Below are 22,242 nucleotides of genomic sequence, written 5' to 3'. Positions count from 1 at the left end.
TTGTCCTAGTTACATTTCTGATGGGGAAGGTGTGGGGAAAAGAAAGAGATCAGCCTGTTACTGTGTCTATATAGAAAGAAGTAAACATAAGAGACTCCATTTTGTTCTGTATTTGAGATGCTGTTAATCTGTGACCCTGCCCCCAACCTTGTCCTTGCAAGAGACATGTGTTGCGGTGACTCAAGGTTTAATGGATTTTGGGCTGTGCAGGATGTGTCTTTGTTAAACAAATGCCTGAAGGTAGCTTGCTGGTTAAAAGTTATCACCATTCTCTTAATTTCAACTACCCAGAGACACGTACACGGCCAAAGGTCGCAGGGACCTCTGCCTAGGAAAGCTAGGTATTGTCCAAGGTTTATCCCCATGTGATAGGATGAAACAATGTTGCTAAAAAGTTTATCTCAAGGCACAGGATTTTCCTTTGAACTTATTCATATCACAGAGGTTTTTGTTCTTATGTCTTACTGCTAATTTCCTCCCTAAAAATGATCCTATTGTCCTGCCACTCCCCTGTCTTTAAGATGGTAAAGATAATTATCAATAAATACTAAGGGAACTCAGAGACTGGTGCCGGCGTGGGTCCTCTGTAAGCTGAGCGCCGGTCCCCTGGGCCCCCGCTTTTCTTTCTCTATACTTTGTCTCTGTGTCTTATTTCTTTTCTCAAGTCTCTCGTTCCACCTTACGAGAAACACCCACAGGTGTGGAGGGGCAGGCCACCCCTTCAGAAGGTATAGATCTCAAGACTTGTTTTTGTTCATTTTTCCCTCTTCAAACTGCAAGGGTTGGTTAAAATATGCACTCTTGATATGTAGATATGTAGCATAGACCTCAGTAAAAGGGTCGGTGCAGTGCACTTCCGGTTCAGCAGGAGTGGTGCCAGTGTCCCCCACGGTGGGGCAGCGTAGCTATGTCTTGTGAGGAACAGTATAGCAATGCCTCCACATGGCCACTCCTCCTCCCTACCTACCGCTCCCGTCAGACCAGAGACGCCAGGCTTAGGACTCTGCTCCCCACATCTTTCCCCATTATTTGGCTCCTACACTTCCATTGCTGGAATGCACCTTCCCACTCTAAGTGTCCAGCTTTTTCCTGTAGTTTAGGGCTCAGCTAAAATCTGCCTCCTCAATGAAGCCTTGCTAAAAATCTAGGCAAAAAGTACTTCCTCCTTCTTTTGAATTCTTTTAACATTTTAGCTCCCCCGTCGCTCCAGAACTTGTCCTCATTCATTCGGCAACATCATGGTTTATTTATCTCCTATGTCCTGTCTACTATACTCTAAGCTTCTTGATAGTAAAAACTATATCTTATAAGTAGGTTTTTGTCTGCCACAAAGAACATATATTTGAGAGTATTTGAGTGGATGCTAACATGTTTTGTGAATTCCAATCACTATTAGGTAAAAGGAAAATAGTTTTTGTTTTCCAAGTTACTAAACTCCAGTTCAATATAATGTCCACACTCACATTCTGATTCCATTGGCACACGAGGCCCAACTCACCCTGGGAAGCCTGCAGTAGGAAGAGGTCAGTGCTGATATTTTTTCTCTTTCTGTCCTCACTTCCTCTCCTACTCATTGCTGCTTTGGAATCTGTCCAAGATTCTAGTCGAAGTTTGGGAAGAAAGGTAAAGAAGAGGAGCTATCTTACTTATCTGGGTCTTGTGGATTCTAAAAGTTGATTCTTTCTTTCCTAGGGGACCTTCTGAATTTTTTTGAAGACCAACCATATCACTGGGGTTCCCTTCTCTTGGGTGTGTCCTTCTTTCTCCTATTGGCTGCCTTTGATGTCTTTGTCAGACTTATTTCTTGTGGTTTATTCTTTCTTGAATTCAACTCATCCTCCAAGCAGTCTGCTTGGCTGGAGTCTCTCTCAAGAGGACTCAGACTCCGCTGCGGATTTGGCGTCTGACTCATAGAACTTTTGCAAGTTTTCTTGCTTAACACTGCCATTACAGTTGCCACCTCCCCTTCACTCTGCCATCCCCAGGCAACCAGCCATCACCTACCTTTACAGTTCTCTGGTATGATCAGGACACAAGTAATTGTGTCCTTTGTGTTCTAGGAAGCAAGTGCCAAGCTGTGGTTCCCTGGATGCCACCTTCACTTGGATATACTTATCCCTCTGCCTATGAGACAGAAAAACACAGGGCACAGGAATATTGATTTTCAATGGAATCCCAATTACTGTTCTTTTCAGGCTCCATAGTGAATTATTTACTATCTCTTACAGTCTGGAGGTGGGTGACGGGCTGGCGCCATAAGGACCTATTGTTTAATCTCTTAGCAAGGGACTCATCAGTGGTCTAGTGGCCTCTCTTATCATGTGATCAGACTTGACATGTAATGTAATGATTTTGGGACCTTAGCCAAAATTCCACACTTTGGGTCCTTAGCCAAAACTGGGACAGCAGGAAAAATAACTTTAAATGTCTCCTTAGACCTACATCTCTTCCCTTCCTGGCGAAAGGGCATGGTTTTGTTCAATACGGTTCCCTCTGACCCCTGTATATCCTCTGCACTTCGTTGTGTGAACTACTGATCTTATGAGATGACCCTAAGTCTGATAATAAAAATTGTATTACTGTATTCACAAATGATTTATTTAAGAATAATGGAATATATCACCAAATTTAGCCTGCTGTTAACATACAGTATTATTCACCATGGTTCTGCCATCGTGATAAAAATTCTGCCTCACCTACCTCTATCTTTGGACGGATAAACTACGCACAGAGAAGATTTGATGGAAACTATTTCAGCAACTGAAAAATAGGAGAAAGAAAAAACAACTATTCCAGAAATCACAGACACTGTTATCTCTATTTCCGGCATACTTTGCAAAAATAAAAATAAAAATTTTCATGAAGTCAGGGTTTTGGGTGAGAAAAGAAGAATTTAGTGAAGTTTTAGATAAAATATCCAATGGGTCTAGGGATCAAGGGTTAGCATTTCCCAATAAGTTTCATTTGCTTAGCATTTTTAAAAAATTAAGAATTCACTAGTAATGCAGACCAGTGTTTTCCAAGGCGTGCTCTTTAGCCTGCATATGGGAATGGATTATTTGCCGTGTGTGTGTGTGTGTGTGTGTTAGGGAAAGTAGGGAGTTGGTATAAACTAGATTAAGGGAGGAAGCTAAAGTATAACTAATGATGCACCTTGGTTATATCTGTGACACATAGAGGTAAATACTATTTTGTCCTAGATGCATCGATAACTACTAAGCATCCCTTTCTAAAACTTCTCTGCCCAGTCTCTATTCATGTGACACTGTGGGAGCCACCATAGAAGTATGGTGACCTCACCTCCTGGTTATCTGTTAATTTTCCAGGGGTGGGCATTAAACCCAATGTGGGTTAATAAACCCCCCACCTTAGAAATTTTAAGACAGAAAAATGAGGATAAGTCTTCTCTGGGTGCTTCCATCTTCTGACACGAAGGTCAGAAAAAGGTGGTGGTGCAGCACACCCGGCAGCACAGGGAGCCACCTGTACTGAGGAGGAATCAGCTGCATCTGAGCAGAGGGAGAGAGAGAGAAAATCCTGATGCCAGCTGAGTCTGGGAGCCAGCCACAACCCTGCCCTCGGTCTCTGACCTCCCAATATCTTCATCATAAGCTTTGCTTTGTAATGTTTGAGGTGAGTTGGTATTATTTGAAAATCAGAGTCCTAACTGATGCATTTACTTTAACAAACGACATATAATCTTCTGAACCTCACAGGTGCTCTTCAAGCTGCTAAGTCAGGGCAGCTGTGGGTCTGTGCACTCCCACGGGAAGGTGGAGGGATCAGCATACCCACTTGTGACTTGCAGCTTGTCTTCTTTCCCATTTAGCCTGCCTTTTGCATCGCAGGTCACACTGAAACAAAAAGGAGAATTCCTAAATGTTCTCACATGCAAGAGATTCGTAATATGAAATTTCCAGAGGCAAGTAGAGAGCAGGTACAGGAGGCAGCTTCCTGCATGGAAATGACGGGAGAGGGAGAGTTAATATGGGACAGAAGTGAATGCTCTGAGAGCTTAACAAAAAGTCACAGTCCAAGAAACACCGAAGGTTTATGATTCTTGGCTAAAGGGTTTCTTGGACTTGATAAGAAGAATTTTGCAAAATGAGCATATTTGCCAAAAAAGGAGCATTTAAAAACTCTCAGTTCAGAACTCAAATTAGAGGCCCCCATACAAAAGGCAAATTATTGGCAAGGAAAGTGGGTAGAGATGTGGGAATGAAGAGAGGTCTCAACAATGTGAAAAGAGATAGGGTGCCACCCTGAGATCTCAGCTCAAAAGCAGCAAGTACCTTCGAGTGGCGCCACCCGCTCATTCTGCTGTTTAAGTCCATCTGTGTGTTATATACTTCATAGCATGGTTATTTCGTGGCACATGAATGTGTGTCCAAAAGTGAAGACTTTGCTGATAACCACAAAGGTTCCCAGGAAACAGAGAAAGAGAGAGAAAAGAGAGAATATGTGTGTGTGTGTGTGTGTGTGTGTGTGTGTGTGCGCGCGCACGCGCGCACGCGCACATGTGCGTGGTGGGGGGTTCACACTGGTGGTAGTGAAAAGGTGTTGAGTTCACCGAAGCTTGCTGGTTTAACTGGATGATGGATAAATTGTTCCAGCGATCACTTCTGAGAGTTTTCTGGTTAAAGGCAGAATATCCCAGGTTTACAGAATGCCTCTCCCCAAGCGATGCTCTTTGTGCAAAATCCACTCCATCATTCACTCAATTACTCAGTCACCATTCATGGATTTAATTTGTTGAACACTGAGTATGTGCTGTGTTCTGGAGACAAAGACAATGTAGAGAAGAAAACAGGCAAGTGAACACGATGCCCCCTCGCCAGTCAAGAGCTCTTACAGACCCATGCACAGGGTTCTACGGAAGCGTGTCCGGAGTTTGTTCCTGCCAGTGGGTTCGTGGTCTCGCAAACTTCAAGAATGAAGCCACAGACCTTTGCAGTGAGTGTTACAGATCTTAAAGGTGGTATGGACCCAAAGAGTGAGCAGCAGCAAGATTTACTGTGAAGAGTGAAAGAATAAAGCTTCCACAGCATGGAACGGGACCAAGTGGGTTGTCGCTGCTGGCTGGGTTGGCCAGCTTTTATTCCCTTATTTGTCCCCTTCCATGTTCTGTTTCTGTCCTATTAGAATGCCTGTTTTCAATCCTCCCTGCGATAGGCTACTTTTAGGATCCTGCTGATTGGTGTGTTTTACAATCCTCTTGCTAGCTACAGAGGGCTGATTGGTGCATTTTTACAGAGCACTGATTAGTGCATTTTACAATCCCCTTGCTAGCTACACAGTGCTGATTGGTGGGTTTTACAATCCTAGCTACAGAGTGCTGGTTGGTGTGTTTTACAATCCTCTTGTAAGATAGAAAAGTTATCCAAGTCCTCACTCGACCCAGGGAGTCCAGCTGGCTTCACCTCTCAGAAGGCCTTAGAAAGACACCCCGTGAGGGGAATAGGCAAAGCTGGATGGAGATTGCAGGATGTGACTAGGAGCTCTGAGGATGATCGAAAGGCATCCAGGAGCTGGGTGAGGGGAGAGCACACAGGCCAAGGCAGCAGCACCCCCATGCTTCAGGGTGAGGGCAGCTCGGTCCACAGCAGCAGGGTTACAACCACAGGGTGGGAAGCGTGAGGAAAGGGAGTGTGTGTGGCCTGTAAGAGTGTGTGTGACGTGGGTCTGGTGTGAGGAGTGTGTGTGATAGGGTGTGTAGTGTGTGGTGTGTGTGGTGTGAGGTGTGTGTGGGGTGTGGTGTTGGTATGGTGTGAAGAGTACATGTGAGATAGTATGTGTGTAGTGTGTGGTGTGTGTGATGTGTGTGTGGTGTGAGGTGTGTGAGTGTGTGGGGTGTGGGGTTGGTATAGTGTGAAGAGTCTGTGTAATAGTGTGTAGTGTGTGGGGTGTGTGATATGTGTGAGGTGTGAAGTGTGTGTGTGAGTGTGTGGGGTGTGGTGTGGGTATGGTGCAAGGAATGCATGTGTGATTGTGTGTAGTGTGTGGTGTGTGTGATATGTGTGTGGTGTGAGGTGTGTGTGTGTGGTGTGTGTATGATGTGTGAAAGTATGTGGTATGAAGTGTGGGTGTGTGTGGTGTGAGGTGTATGTGTGTAGTGTGAGGTGTGAGGTGTGTGATGTGAAGTGTGAAGTGTGTGTGAGCATGTGTGTGGTGTGAGGTATGTGTGAGCATGTGTGCCTTGTCAGGTGTGAGATGCATGTGTGATCATGTGTGTGGTGTGAGGTGTGAGGTGTGTGTCTCATCAGGTGTGAGGTGTGATGCATATGTAAGCATGTGTGAGGTGTGAGGTATGTGTTGTCAGGTGTGAGGTGTGTGTGTGAGCATGTGTGTGGTGTGAGGTATGTGTGAGCACGTGTGTGCTTGTCAGGTGTGAGGTGCTTGTGTGAGCAAGTGCTTGCTGTGAGGTGTGAGGTGTGTCTCAGGAGTGCATGTGAGCATGTGTGAGGTGTGAGGGGTGTGTCTCATCAGATGTGAGGTGTGCATGTGAGCATGTATGAGGTGTGAGGTGTGTCTTGTCAGGTGTGAGGTACATGTGTGAGCATGTGTGTGGCGTGAGGTATGTGTGAGCATGTGTAATGTAATAAAGGTGTGAGGAATAGCATTGTGTGAGCATGTGTCATTAGTGTGAGTGTGAGGTATGTAACGTCAGGTGTGAGGTGTGTGGAGCATGTGCGTGGTGTGAGGTGTGAGGTATGCATCGTCAGGTGTGAGGTGTGTGTGTGAGCATGTGCGTGGTGTGAGGTGTGAGGTATGTATCGTCAGGTGTGAGGTGTGTGAGCATGTGTGTGGCGTGAGGTATGTGTGAGCATGTGTGTCTTGTCAGGTGTGAGGTACGTGTGTGAGCATGTGCGTGGTGTGAGGTGTGAGGTATGTATCGTCAGGTGTGAGGTGTGTGAGCATGTGTGTGGTGTGAAAGGTGTGTGAGAGAGCGTGATATCCAGGTAGTGGGTTGCCTGTTCTTCAGCTGCGATGTCACAGGGTAGGAGTGGGAGCTTCCAGAGAGCCACAGGCCTGGTTATGACTGGCTGGGATGGTGGGTCCCCCCCAGTAGCTCCACAATAACTGGGCTTTTTGGTGGCCACGATCTCGCTCTATGCTGTGAGAACACAAGAAAATGCGTGGTTTGCATTTCACAGATTACTGTTAACATTTTACAGATGAGAGCTTGGAACAGCACGAAGATGTACTGACATAATGTACCATAATTTCGCAGCAGCTCTCTGCTGGAGAGTGGAACACAGACTCGCCTTTGATCCCTTCAAGTAATCTCAGTGCTCATCAGTGCCGCTGCCAAGCTCCTGGAGGAAAGAGACGATGCTATAAATGGAACACGTAGCGCTTCTCATTGCACCCTGGATGAGTGGCTTGATGGTCATGGATGTGTGTCCCCAGGGGAATTTGATTCCTGATGACTGGTGTGTCTCAGTACCTTAGAGGGCTTTTTGAAACAAAGTTGGTTGTTACCTAGAACCTTATGATTGTGGGACTGAGCAAATGCTTCCATTATTAATTCTTGACTCTTACTACCTAAAGGTTTGACGACATTTCAATACTCTCCAAATGTAATTTTGTAGCCAATGCTTAGGAATTGAGGGGCTGTACTCTAGGGAGTCCAGTCTCTTTCCCTTTCTTATTTTCCCCTCCAACGGCTCACCCTTTGTCCGAGTCATCGCATTACATCATTCTCAGAAGAGGTCGTGGTGAGAGCAGGGAGAAGCAGCAAAACTCAAGATGGCCATTTTGTTCTCTTGTTCAGTAGCTCTCAGAAATGATTTGATAGGACACGTACCCACTGGTTAAAATGCACTTCAGGATTCACCTTTATACATGTAACTCCTTCCTAGTCATCGTCTCTTCCATCCCCTGCTCTCCCACGCTCACCCACACACACACATAGACACAACCCTGCACTCATTCCTTAGCAATATACAACTGAGGGTAAGTTGTGGTTATCTAGAATTCCTGATTAAGAAAGTTAAAAAAATTAAGAGAAACATACCATATAAAAGACCATACAAACCCTCTAGACTCAGAGTATGTTCTGGATCAACCACTAATGAAAAGAAGTTTAGCTCTGGGCATATAACTCACTGTCTCTGAGCCTCACTTTTCTCCTGCAAAGCTGGGAATGTTGGCTTAAATGCTGCTTAATTCCCTTCCAATTCTGTGGAGTTCACATGAGCAAAATGAACTTTGCACCCCAGGGCATGAGGAATATTCATCTGATGCTTTAAGTTAGAGTGTTCTTTCTTTGCTGTCCAACAGCTGGAGATAATTAATTGCAAATAAAAAAATGGTCTGCAGCCCAGCTTTCAAGATGAGACACTTTGTCCATGGTATTTCCATGAACTTTGCAAGATGTATTAGTTGTGGAATACAGGCGGTTGGAACTGCCAGAGCCAACTTCAAGGATGGGATTGAAGCAGTACTTACAGAGGCCAGAACCTACCAAGGAAGAAGTGATGTGTGATTATCGTAAGAGGCCTGGAATCTCCATTTTTAATTGTTATAGTAAAACCAGTAGAGGTACGACCCACAAATCAAGCTAAATATTAAGTTTTTGGTTTGAACTTTTACCAGAAATGGAAAAAAAAGTTTTCATTTTCAGTCAATTGTATGAAGTGATTTGGACATAGTCAGATCTTTCCCCCATCTTTCCAGTAGTAAATTTAATCTTCACTTCCACATATAGGGAATAGTTCTATTCAATAAATTAGGCAAATGACAACAGGAAAGTTGAGGGACAACAAAATAAAAGCTCATTCTTCCGAAGGGTGACTAGAAGTACTCCTTTACAATTATTATCTGCCATTATTTTATTTTACATTAGTGTCAGGGATATTATTCCAAACTGCTATTTTTCCCTCAGTTGATCTGGGAATAAAGTATTGCCCAGGATTTTTAGGCTGTGTTTATACAAATATTTAGGAAAAGCCTTAAGTAACCCTTAAGTGCACAGATTTTTGTGGGAAAGTAAGTTTTAATTTCTCTATGGTAAATACTTGTAAGTGGACTTTCTAGGTCTTATGTTCAACTTATAGAGTGTCTTATAAAGACACTGGCAGACTTTCCCAGAGGAGTTCTACCATGTTGCATTTCCATCAGCAGGGTATGAGAGTTCAATCTCTTCATAATCTTAATGGCATTTGGTGTTATGATTTTTAAAAATCATTCTAATAAGTAGATAATGATGTCTTAAAGCGATTTTAGTTTCCGTTTCCCTAGTGGCTAATAATATGGAACATTATTTTATGTGCTTAGTTGCCATCTGTATACCACCTTTGGCATCTGTTCAAACCTTTTGCCCATTTTTATTGGATTATTTTTCTCTTATTTATTTTCAGAATTTTTTCATCTCTTCTGGATATAAGTCCCCTGTCACATATATGATTTGCAAGTATTTTCACCCTGTCTGTAGGATCTCTTTGTTCTCTTAATGTCTTTTCAAGAAAAAGCATTTTTTTCATTTTAGTAAGTCCAATTTATCTTTTTTTTTTTTTTTTACTTTTATGGATTATGCTTTTGCTGTTAAATCTAAGAACTCAAGATCACATAAAGTTTGACTGGTTTTATTCTAAAAGTTGTATAGTTTTATGTTTTACATTTACATCTATGAGCCACCTTTAGTTAATACCTTTAGAATCATGTTTTTGCGTACGGTTGGACAATTGTTCAAAACACTAGTTGTTGATAAGACTAATCGTACTTGATTGAATTGCCTTCTTATTTTTGTCAAAAACCACTTGGGGAATATTTGAATGGGCCTATTACTAAACTTTGTATTTTATTCCATTGACATATAGAAAGTAAGACTATGTGTTCTCAAATACCACACTGTCTTGATTGGTATGGCTTTGTTTTGTCTTAATATGGGTAGTGTGAATTCTCCAACCTTATTGTTCTTTTCTAAAATTGTGTGCTTATTCTCATTCCTTTTTCTTTACATGTAGATTTAGAATCTGTTTATATTTGCAAAAAATCCTCTTGGGATTTTGATTCTGCTAATAATCAATAGAAAAAATTGAGGAGAATTGGCATCTTAAATCTAGTCTTTCAATTCGCTGATTTTTTTAGATTGTTGATTTCTTTCATCAGCTTTGCATAATTTTTACTTCACAGATCCTGAACATGTTTTGTTAGATAAATATTCAAATAGTTTTGAGAACTATTGTATATGGTATTATTTTGCAAATATTGGTTTTTAATTGTTCTTGATTATTATGTAAAAATACAATTGATTTCTGAGAGAGGGCCTTGTATCCCGTGGCCTTGTTAAACTTATTAGTTCCAGAAGATACTTTTTGTAGTTTCTTTGGTATTTTCCAGTAGAAAATATGCATTTTCTGAATACCGACAATTTTTTGTTTTTCCTTTACAATATTGCTTTTTCTTGCCTTATTGCACTAAGATTTTAAGTACAGTGTTTATAGGAGTGGTGAGATTAAACATACCTGCCTTCTTAGTCCTGGGCTGGGTGGTGGGGAAGAAATATTCAGTATTTTACCACTAAGTATAAAGTTAGATTTGGGTTTTCGAAATGTCTTTTTAAAAATCAAGTTAAGGAAGTTTTTTTTTCATTACTACTTTGCCGAGAATGTTTATTATGAATGGATATTGACTATTTTTAAATGCCTGTTCTGCCTCATTTGTTGTAATATTATTGTTTTCCCTTCTTTAGACTATGAATTTCATGGGTTACTCTTGATTGATTTTGAATATTGAATAACCTTGCATTCTAAGAAAAATTCTACTTCTTTATGGTGTTGTTTTTTGTTGTTGTTATGTATTGGTGAATTTGATTGGTTAATATTTTTGTGTAGTTATCTATGTCCATGAAGTGGTATTGGTCTGTAATTTTCTTTACTTGAAATATCCTTTTTGGTTTTTGTATCAGGGTAATTCCATACTCATGAAATATATAAAAGATAAAGAGTTCTGATTTTCAAGATATATGAATGCCCGTCATTAAAAAGGGATATGTGTAAAGACAGTTCTCACAGCATTTTTGTTCAGAATTTCAATAGTTATCTTAAAATTATATGAACTGTAACATAATGATAACTGGAAAATCTCCAAATACTTGGAAATCAAACAACAACCTTTTTAAAAAAAATCTTATGAGTCAAGAGGAAATCTCAAGGGAAATTAGAAAACATTTAAAATGAATAAAATGTTCCCTTCTCTTTTATTTATTAAACAGATTAGAGTAGAATTGGCGTTATTACTTCTTTAAATGTTTTATAGCATTCCTGAAATGATCTCTACATAGAATGTTCTTTTTGATAAGATTTTTAACTACAAATTTAATTTTTTTGACAGACAAAAGACTATTCGAATTATCTATTTCATATTGGATGAATTTTATTTTGCTACTTTGTTACTTTTCCTACTTTTAAGGAAATGGCTCATTTTTTTTCTAAATTGTTCAATTTTTATGTAGAGAGTTGCTGGTATAATATAATAATTAAGAACAATTAGATACTCATATTTGAAAAATATGTACAAGAGTTCTCAAAAATATTTGAGTATCTAACAAAACATATTCAGGATCTGTAGGTTAAAAACTATGCAAAGCTGATGAAAGAAATCAACAACCTAAATAAATCAGTGAATTAGAAGACTAAATTTAAGATGTCCATTCTCCTTAATTTATTCTATTGATTTTCCCTTATTATTCGTATGATGTATATGAGTTTGTAGTGATATTCCCTCTTTCATTCCTTATATTAGTAATTTATGTCATTTCTCCTTTATATTTGTAAGTCTGGCTAGAGGCTTATTATAGTGTTATTAATCTTTTGAGAATCGTTGATTTACTCTTTTTTTGTTTTCAAATTCATTTATTTGTGCTCTTATTTATAACATTCTTTTTTCCTGTGTGTTTTGGGTCTATTTTCTTCTTTTTTCTGCTTTCCTGATGCAGAAGTTTAAAGTGCTGATTTGAAATATTTCTTTTCTAATAAAAGTACTGACTGCTATAAATTTTCCCCTAAGTATTGCTTTAGCTATATCACGCAAGTTTTGATAGGTTATATTTTCTTTTTATTCAATTCAAATATTTAAAAATTTCCCTTGAGACTTACTTTTTGACCCATGAAGTTTTTTAGAAGGGTGTTGTTAATTTCCAAATATATGAAGATTTTCAGTTATTATTTTGTTAGAGTTCATATAATTTTAACATAACCACTGAAATTCTGAACAAAGACACTGCAGGAAGAATGTGTTCATTTGTTCAGAATTTCAGTGGTTTTGTTACATCCCTTTTTAATGTCTGCTATTCAGTTACTTAAATAATTTGAACCTTTCATTCATTTCCCACATCATTTCTGACTCAGCCATCCTTGGCCATTTTATTCTCTTCTGGATAAAGTTACTGGATGTTACTGGTCATTTGATTCCTTTCAAATTGTTCTATAGTCATATGTTGCTTAACTACTGGGACACATTCAGAGAAGCGCATCACTAGTTGGTTTTGTCATTGTGTGAGCATGACAGACCACACTGACACTTACCTAGATGGCACAGCCTACTACACACCTAGGCTGTGTGGTATAGCCCATTGCTCCTAGGCTACAAACCTGGACAGCAGGTTACTGTGCTGAATACTGTAGGCAATTGGAACACAATGTAAGTATTTGTGTATCTAAGCATAGAAAAGGTATAGTAAAATGTGGCATTATACTATGGGACCACTGTCATATAAGCAGTCTGGCATTGACCAACACGTCCTTTTGTGATGCACAACTCTACATTCACCACTTCCAAATTATTTCATATTCTTTCCTATAAAAGCTTCTACTGCGTGTAAAATTCTCCATTCTCAGTTCTCTGTATGCAATAGGCTAGCAGTCTGAAAATACTTGCCTTTTTCCTGTGACTGTGCCTTAGCTCTTACATCTGCAGACAGTTTGGTGCCCTTATCCTTTTTCTCCCTTGTCTGTGTCCTGCCATTCTTTCAGAGACTAATTAATATTTTATCTTCCCTGCCCAAGTCCCTTTGACATTCATGACTACCCCTCAAAAACCATTTTTATATATTAATGCAAAATGAAATTTCCAAACCAGATCATATAATCCTTAGATGCCTGAAGATAACAATCAAATGTTGTGCCTCTTAGTACTCTGAGAGCAGAGTTCATTGCACATAGTGGCTTCTCAGTGAAAACTTTTTTTGCTCCTTTCTACTGTCGATTTGGTGGTGAGTGTTCACTAGAAAATAAAACCTACTGTGTTTAGAGAACTGAGAATAGAGAGGGCATTTTACACAGAGTAGAAGCTTTTAGAGGAAATAATTTGGAAGTGGCGGATGTACAGTTGTGCATCACAAAAGGACATGTTTGTCAGTGCCAGACTGCTTATACAACAGTGGTCCCATAGTATAACACCACATTTTACTGTATCTTTTCTATGTTTAGATACACAAATACTTACCATAAAACCTAGATAATTCTTTAACCACCGTCTTTACCCAAAACACAGAATAGCATTTCTCCAAATGTGTGTAGGGGGATATAAAAGGCTAATTCCAATGGAAAAAAAAAGTTCTATTTTCAAAAATTGTTGGGAAACCACGTGTGGCAATCACCTATTCATCCCATTAGTGGAAGAGGGACTCTCCACTTTAAATAGCGCAAGGCGGCCGAACACACAACACTTAACGCTGAGCAGATGGGCTGCACATCAGTTTATCAGTCATACATGCTCACACCAGGGCAGGAAGGCATCACACACTGTGATGGGCCACATGAGAGCTGCACTCAGGGGCAGAGGAAGCCAGAGGGGCTGTGGGAAGCAGAGCCATGTATACCAGGAGGGTGAGGTGACCCCTGGTTCCCACGGGAGAATGTAATTGGCTTGTTTAATTTTATGGCTGGTAGGGAGCTGAAGCCCATTCGACTGAGGACCGGAAGAAGTGCAGTTGGCCTAGCTGATAGGGGAATTAGCTTGGTGGGGAGCTTATCTGATGAGAACGGAGGGAGGCGAGGCCTTTGGGGCCTTATAAGGCTCAAAGAGGTCAAGTCAGCACTTTAAGTTGATAATGCTGAGCAGACTGACTTATTACAGGACTTCCTGGAAACTTTAGTATGCTAATGTCAGTGTACTTTCAAGAAGGGGTAACACATGTGGTGCTCCTTAAAACTATTTATGCATGGTACAGTTGTCAAAGAGGAAGATTTTGTTGGTTGGTGTTCAAGAAATTCATTTTGAAAAATCCTGCTTTAGAACATTGATATATTCAACATAGCGGCTAAAATAGTTACGACTAAAGTGATTGTCCACTTAATTAACTTTTATTATAAGAAGTTGTATGGGGCAAATAAAATCAACTGCATATTAACTAAGGTAAAATATTTCTGTGTGCCTTTGTTTAATTTGAAAATTCCCATTCTTATTTATGCTCAACCTGAATTTATCTTTAGAAACTTGTCTTTTCTATTAAGTACTATTTACTACACTACACAAATATTTTATGTAGAGTTTTCTAAGATCGTCTTTCAATTGGATGATATCTGTGAGTAAAATTATAGGCTTATTTAGAAGAACAAAGACCATGAACGAAGCATCATATTAACTTTGTGGCATGTTTCTGAACACATTCAGCCCAGTTGAGGTCTGTCTCATATACATTCAAGGTAGTTGGGTCCAAGGTAAAGTAGCAAATAGCTGATCTATTCCAATCTTCTCTCAAATTTGCTGTCTCTTAACACACACAGGGTGCCTCGTCCTTCGCCATTCCATCTGAGGCAGCTGCTGCTTTATACTATGCAGAAATCCTGTTGTAATCCTGAAGAAATTGACTCCAGGAAGGACGGGAATGGTGATTTCCTTCTAATATTGGAGTATGGAGATGGTAAAGTATCTAACACTGTTCAAAATGCCTTCAATGGCTCCTTTCTATCTATCTGTTCTGCCGTCTTGCTTTTCCCTGCCTCTGTGCCTCCACTTTTCCAAATCGTATTCCCTGGGCATCCTTTCTCCTCTTTGAAGAGTGTTTAAATTCTGGTATTTATGAGGCATTAATTCATATTTTATTTTTTCCCATAAATTGTTCCTTGACAATACACAAGATGTCCTCAGTAACACTTAATAGTGTGCTGAATCAAATTGTTTCTTTATTTATGCTGAGACCAACGTTTTTGTTTTAGAAAGTCATTTATGGAATATAATTGCAGCTCATATTATGCTATATTACACACATGTTACGTAAATATATTTCTGATAAAATCATGCATATGTTAAATAGTGAACACACAAAGATTTGGAATTTACCATCACAGGTGTGCTTTAGAATTCACACGAATATTTTATTATTTTTTTTTCTATTATAAGATGTAGGGCCGGGCGTAGTGGCTCATGCCTGCAATCCCAGCACTTTGGGAGGCCGAGGCGGGTGGATCACCTGAGGTCAGGAGTTTGAGGCCAGCCTTGGCCAACATGGTGAAATCCCGTCTCTACTAAAAATACAAAAATTAGCCAGGCGTAGTGGCAGGTGCCTGTAATCCCAGCTACCTGGGAGGCTGAGGCAGGAGAATCGCTTGAACCCGGAAGGCAGAGGTTGCAGTGAGCCGAGATCGCGCTACTGCACTCCAGCCTGGGTGACAGAGTGAGACTCCATCTCAAAAAAACAAACAAACAAAAAGATGTAGAATTAGCTAGCCCTGTAATAAACTTAGACAGTATTCTACTTGATAGTATTGAAAAGTATAAACTCATTTTTCCTTTAAAAAATTATTTGTTGCCACAACGCCACAAGTAGTACATTATTTTATAACTTGTGAAATTGATCTGAACATAAATCACCCTAGAAAAAAATAGTGTAAATCATGGCAGAATGGGTAAAAGTCAATAGGCGCATAAGCATCAGAACAACCTGTGAAAGATGAGGTCAGGTGGAGATAGCTCCCTGTGGTGATAAGGGAGCACGGGGAGGAGCAGGAAAGATAAGGGGTCCCTGGGAGTCACTCTGTCTAGTCTCAGGATCTTGGGAGACACTCACGGTTTCCTGGGCTTTTCCCCGGGGAATTTGGTATTGAACTTGGTGTTAGTCCAAGAGAGCTTCCAGTTCCTGACTGCAAGGCAGGATGAGGACACGCGGCCCCGAGGTGCAGAGCCTGTGGAGATCCCAGAGCTGCGGGCAGACAAGATGGTGGCTCCACAGAGCCTCAGTTGCCTCACCCTGTCCAGAGCTCCCCGTGAGTGACGCCCTGCAGAGGGAACCTCTGACAAACAGGCAGGGGCCCCGTGTTGCCCTGGTGGATGGCAGTGGACGTGAGAGGCAGCATGAGACGCCTGAGACAGGGTCCCACTGGGCCTGGCATTACCTGGCTGAACTTGAGTGAGGGCTTGGCTTCTCCGTCATCTTTAAAGGAGATAATGCTGTGTGTTGTAGACGTGGAAGCGATGTGAATAAACCTGGCACATAGGACGCACGACATTAGTCATTGTTTCATTTTCTAAGTATTTATGGCTTATCACATCCCAAGGCTGCACAAAGGATTGCTAGGGAGTAAACAGACAAAAGTTATGCAGGCCTTGGCACAGTGCGCCCTCTTCCAGGGAAAGACAGACACCCAGTTGGCGTATCTGGGCTGGTCATGTAATTCAGAGTCCCAAGGGGAATGAATCTGAAAGTGGGAAGGTGCGAGAGTAAATCATGCCGCTGTAGTATATGCCAGAAAGGACTGTCCTGGCAAACCGTGGTGTGTGGCTGCCCTAAGCCTCAGCAGAGGATTCCTGCCCTCCTTGGACGAGGCTGGCCTCCTTTGAGTGGCTTCTGTGACATTCTGCTGTCCCCATCATCACCCTAACCAAACCATGTGGAGGCTTATTAAGGCTCTGTCACATTAACCCAAAATAAGTTGCTCAGGTCTCAGATGAAGTGCAATGTTGGCATCAGGAACGTGTTCATTTAGATACCTGTTCAACCTAGCTCTGGGCAGGTGGTTGAAGTTTAATACTTATTTGTCAAATGATTGCAATGTTAAAGGTGAGTGGTATCTATAACTTTTGTAATTTGGACCTCCACTACATTATATATGTGTATATGTAATGTATATATATCATGTGTGGATATATACATTACATTATATATAATGTAGATATGTAATTTATATATAATGTGTGTAAATATATTACATTATATAGTGCATATATATAACTACATTATATATAATGTATATAATCTAAGCACATGCTTTTATATAAAATGGAATCTATAATGCAAGTTTGTATAAAATAAATTCCAAAATGAATAGCACATTGTTTATGCTATTGAACAAAAGCAACGTTAGGCTTCAATAGTCAAGGTAGGATTATGAAGAAAATGTAAACTTTATGCTAAAAAAATGAAAAATGATTACTCTTCAGCCTTAAAAAAGAAGAAAATCCTGTTACTTGTGACAACATGGATGAATTCAGAAGATATACTAAGTAAAATAACCCGGGCATAGAAAGACAAATATGCATGATCTCACGTATATATGGAATCTTAAAAAAAAAAAAAAAAGCAAACTTATAGAAGCAGAGAGTAAAATGGTGGATATCAGGGCCTGGGGGAAGGACAGGGAGATGTTGGTTAAAGGACACAGAATTTCAATTAGACAGGAGGAATACCTTGTGGAGATCTGTTATACAACATGGTGCCCATAGTTAATAATAATGTGTTGTATACTTCAAAATCGCTAAGAGAGTAGATTTTCAATGTTCTCATTACACAAGGATAAGATGTAAGGTAATGGACATATTAATTAGCTTGATTTAATAATTTTACAACATATACATATACCAAAACCTGTCATGGTATACCATAGTATGTACAATTTTTGTCAATTAAAAGTAAATAAATAAAATAAAAATAGGGAGAAACATTGAGTTTGAAAATATATGTGATATAATAAAGTATTTTATCCTGTATATTTTGTTTTGCATTGTTTTATTAAAAAGTCAGTATTTTTCTAACTTAAAATATATTAAATGTTATGGTAGAGTTAATAAAAGTAATTATAGAGATTTCATTGTTCATCTCCGTTGTTTTGAAAGTAAAGGAGCCTTAAAAGTTATACCTGTTTTCTAGTTTACTGCTTCACCCTCATTGATATGATTATGGAGGATATTTAGATACACTAGGACATTTTTTTCTTTAGGGTAGAATTGTTTGTTTTAACTGTGCATTATAGATTTTTGCATTAGGATTAGATTACATTGGACATATTAGAGCTAGTTTCCACTCAGTAGGAGACTTATTAATGGAGTTTTTGCTTTGAAAGACATTAAAGTTATGAAAAAATGTCCTGAGGTCATACTAGTCATTTCTGATGGTAAAATCAGTTGTAAATATATTCACATCAAGTTAGCAGTCTCTTGAATATTGAACTTCTGTTAAGTTTCACTGGTTTCACATGACTTAATATTTTATTGTGTAGCAAATAGACAGAACACCATTTTTCCTGCCTTTAAAAAGCATATAAGATATACATGATAATAAAATGATTCTCCTGTATCCTTGATGGTTGAATACACGGTCATCGCCTGTTTTATTACTGTAAAATTTCCCGTATTTTTTCTAGATGTTACTTTCTGATTTTCTTCTGCCTTCTTTCTCATTTAGTTTTAAGGCATAGATAACTTCTGTATTTAAAAGCTATGACCAAACATTTTTATTAATATTCTAAAAGTAAAACCTTTTATTTATGAAGTATGTGAAAATTTTATAACAGAATCTCAACACTTTAACTTTTACTCTGACTTGTCTCCAGTTACTGTCAATTTTGTTTTAGAGATTGAAACAAAACAAAACCACAAATAACATAAAAATCCTTTTTATTTTAAGACTCACTCAATTTTTACCTTGGATTTCAACAGTAAATTCCAGTTATTGGACAACTTATTTAATTTTATATGCCTATTATCCTTGATTTGAAAAGCAAAAGGACATAAATTCAAGCTGTCAAGTGAGAAATAAGATTGAAATTCTAAACAGGAGGATTTTTGTATTGTTTCAAATTGGGTTATACGTAGTCTGCCATTTTTAACCTTTTCCTGTCATTTTGAAACTAGTAATTTAATTTTTTGTTTTTGTGCCAATGCAGTATTTTATTTTACTGTGATAAACGTCAACTGAATTTTACCCACTGTGTTCTATTTATATTGACTTTGAGAAAACATTTATTTGTGCATTGCAAAAAAAAAGTCATATGTAAGCAAAGTGCCTTCAGTGGATCAGGTATTATGCTAGGAGCAGTGGATACAAAGATTTAAAAAGATGGTTCCCAGCCCTGTAGGAAAAAAATAATAGGTCAGCAAGGGGGAGATAAGAGAGAAACATTAAATCACCAACCACAGCACAAGTGATACATTTCAAAAAAGAAGAACACATAAAGAGTTGTGGAAAACCTGAAGTGTGATCACCTGAATTACACGATTTTGTGCATTATGAATGTATGTCTACAGCTCTTCCTCCTTTCTTTGTAATTTTGAGAAAACTTCTTTTTTTCTGATTTTTAGTTTTAAAAATTCTTGGGATTATCATTAGGCTTTATGGTATAATTATATATCAAACTGTATTAGGGTCCTCCAGAGAAGCAGAACCAAAAGGATGTATGCGTGTGTGTGTGTGTGTACACATATATATACACACACACACATATATGCATAAATATGTATATACAAACATACAAATATACACATATGTACATACTTGTATATACACATATATGTGTGTGTGTGTGTTTATGTGTATATATGTCTCTGTGTGTGTATTTTTAGAGAATTATGGTCTGTACACACACACACACCCACACCCACACACACACACACACACACACACTGAATTGGAGGTATTATATATCTCCAATTCAATGAAGAATTGGCTCGCATAAATCTGGAGACAGAATCTCCAAGCTCTGTAGTCTGAAGGCCTGAGAACTAGGAGATCCGATGGTGTAAGTTTCAGTCTAAGTCTGAAGGCAAGAGAAGACCAATGTCCCAGCTTGAAGACAGTCAGGGAGAGAAAATGAATGCTCTCTTGCTCAGCCCTTTGTTCTATTAAGGACTTTAAGGCAGCAGTCCCCAAACCTTTTGGTACCAGGGACTGGTTTCATGGAAGACAAAGTTTCCATGGACTGGGGGCTGACGGGCAGGCATGGTTTTGGGATGAAACTGTTCCACCTCAGATCATCAGGCATTAGTTAGATTCTTACAAGGAGAATGCAACTTAGATCCCTCGCATGCACGGTCCACAATAGGGTTCACACTCCCATGAGAATTGAATGCAGCTGCCCATCTGACAGGAGGAGGAGCTCAGGTGGTAATGCTCACTCCCTGGCTGCTCACCTCCTGCTGTGTGGTCTGGTTCCTAACAGGCCATGGACAGGTACTGGTCCTGTCCATGGCCTGGGGGTTGGGAACTCTTGTTTTAAGGGATTAGATGAGGTGCACATATGGGGGAGGCCAGTGTGCTTCACTCATTCACATGTTAATCTCATCCAGAAGCACCCTCACAGACACACCCAGAATAATCCCTAACCAAACATCTGGGCATCCCACAGCCCAGTCAAGTTGACACATAAAAGTAATTATCACACTAGCCTATATGTGTAATGAAATCTTCTCAAAGAGGGAAACTATGGTAAATTATGTTTGAACACAAACAGGCGAATACCGGTCTTTTGGTCATCTTCTCTGTACCAGTTTTCGCAAACTATGCATTATTCAAGATTGTCCTTACTTATTCATGTTTTTTTCCTGTATTTTAATTCTCTTTCTGCTTGACCTCATCATTATCATTTCTTCTATTTTTTAGCAAATATAATGTATAACAGCCCTGATCATAGTTCTCTAAAAAGCATAAAATTTATGCTCTGCTAAAATTTTATTTATATTACCTAGTTTTGTTTTTCTATACTAATGGAGATAGTCATTACAATCATACAATATCCAGGACTGAAAAATCACACTCGAGAAAAGCAATTAAAGTGATAGCTTTCAGATTATATTAATAATTGATAAGAGGACCATTAAAAATGCATGTGTGTGCATGCATATGCTCTCACACATAGGCACATGTGCACACCACCATGACCTATTTCTAAAAGAGATATAGTCCAGATACAGAAGCTCACTTTTAACCTTCTAACACCCACCTCACTTTATTGCCCTGCAATTACTTTCTTTGATGCCCCAAAGTTCTACCGTAGCCTTGATTTAGAGAAAACAGAGAGAAGGAGGAGTCCTCAGCCCGGCATGCAAGACCCCACGGCTACTCCTTAGTGCTAGAAAAGCTCCACTTTGCTCCCACCTTCCCAACTTGTGTCACAGAAAAACAGATCTCATTATGACCTAAACTCACTGATTGTTGAGATCAAACATATCATCATTCCAAAGAGGAAGCATTATTGGTTTCCTTGCTTTAAAAGTCAATGTTACATGATTGTCAGTAGATAGTATAGCCTATGTGGAGGTCACATCAGTAGAAGAATTAGTCTGTTTTGCAAACTGTTATGAACTTATTTTTAAAAAAATATGTATCAGGGTAGCTTTTGGGTTTACAGAGCAGTGCAGAGAGTTCCAGTATATTTTCTCTTCCCTGCTCCCCTTCTCCTCCTGTTTCCCCTATTACAAACTGCTTGCATTAGTGTGGTATATGCATCATAATTGATGAACCAGTATTGATACACCATTATTAGCTAAAGTCTAAAGTTTACATTAGGCTACATTCTATGTTACATAATTCTATGGGTTTTGGAAAATGTACATGGTCATGCATCCACCATTCCAGTATCATACAGATTAGCTGAATCACCCCCCCAAATCCCAAATGTTCCATTTTTTCATCCTCTGCATCCTTTCTCTAAACTGCTGACAATCACTGATCTTTTTACTCTCTCTATAGTTTTGTCTTTTCCAAAGTGCCATATGGTTGCAGTTAGATATTTTATTTCCTCCATCAGAGTTTTTATAGTTTCCTTACACAGATTTTTATACATACTTTGTCCAATCTATTCCTAAGTATTTCATTTGTTTTTTAATGCTAATGTAAATGGTGTTGTGTTTTAGTTTCACATTCTAATTGTTCATTCCTAATAAAGGGGAAAATAGTTGATTTTTGTATATTAACCTTTATCCTACAACACTGATATAATCACTTATTATTTCTGGGAGTATTTTTTCTGATGTTTTGGGATTTTCTACATAAATAATCATGTTATCTGCAAGCAATGCACGTTA

General features: G+C 39.2%; 1 long non-coding RNA gene across 1 annotated transcript; it reads right to left on the bottom strand.

Moving 5' to 3' along the window:
* Positions 1–732: 732 nt before the first annotated feature.
* Positions 733–21,242, bottom strand: LOC116271446. Its single transcript, XR_004180004.1, has 3 exons — positions 21,159–21,242; positions 3,792–3,854; positions 733–2,124 (listed from the first exon to the last, which is right to left on the bottom strand). It is a non-coding gene; the product is annotated as an uncharacterized LOC116271446 (long non-coding RNA).
* Between the last annotated feature and the right edge of the window lie 1,000 nt (positions 21,243–22,242).

The sequence above is a fragment of the Papio anubis genome, chromosome 19 (genome assembly GCF_008728515.1).
Source record: "Papio anubis isolate 15944 chromosome 19, Panubis1.0, whole genome shotgun sequence".
Classification (NCBI taxonomy): Eukaryota; Metazoa; Chordata; class Mammalia; order Primates; family Cercopithecidae; genus Papio; species Papio anubis.
This window is presented reverse-complemented; position numbering and strand designations above follow the sequence as displayed.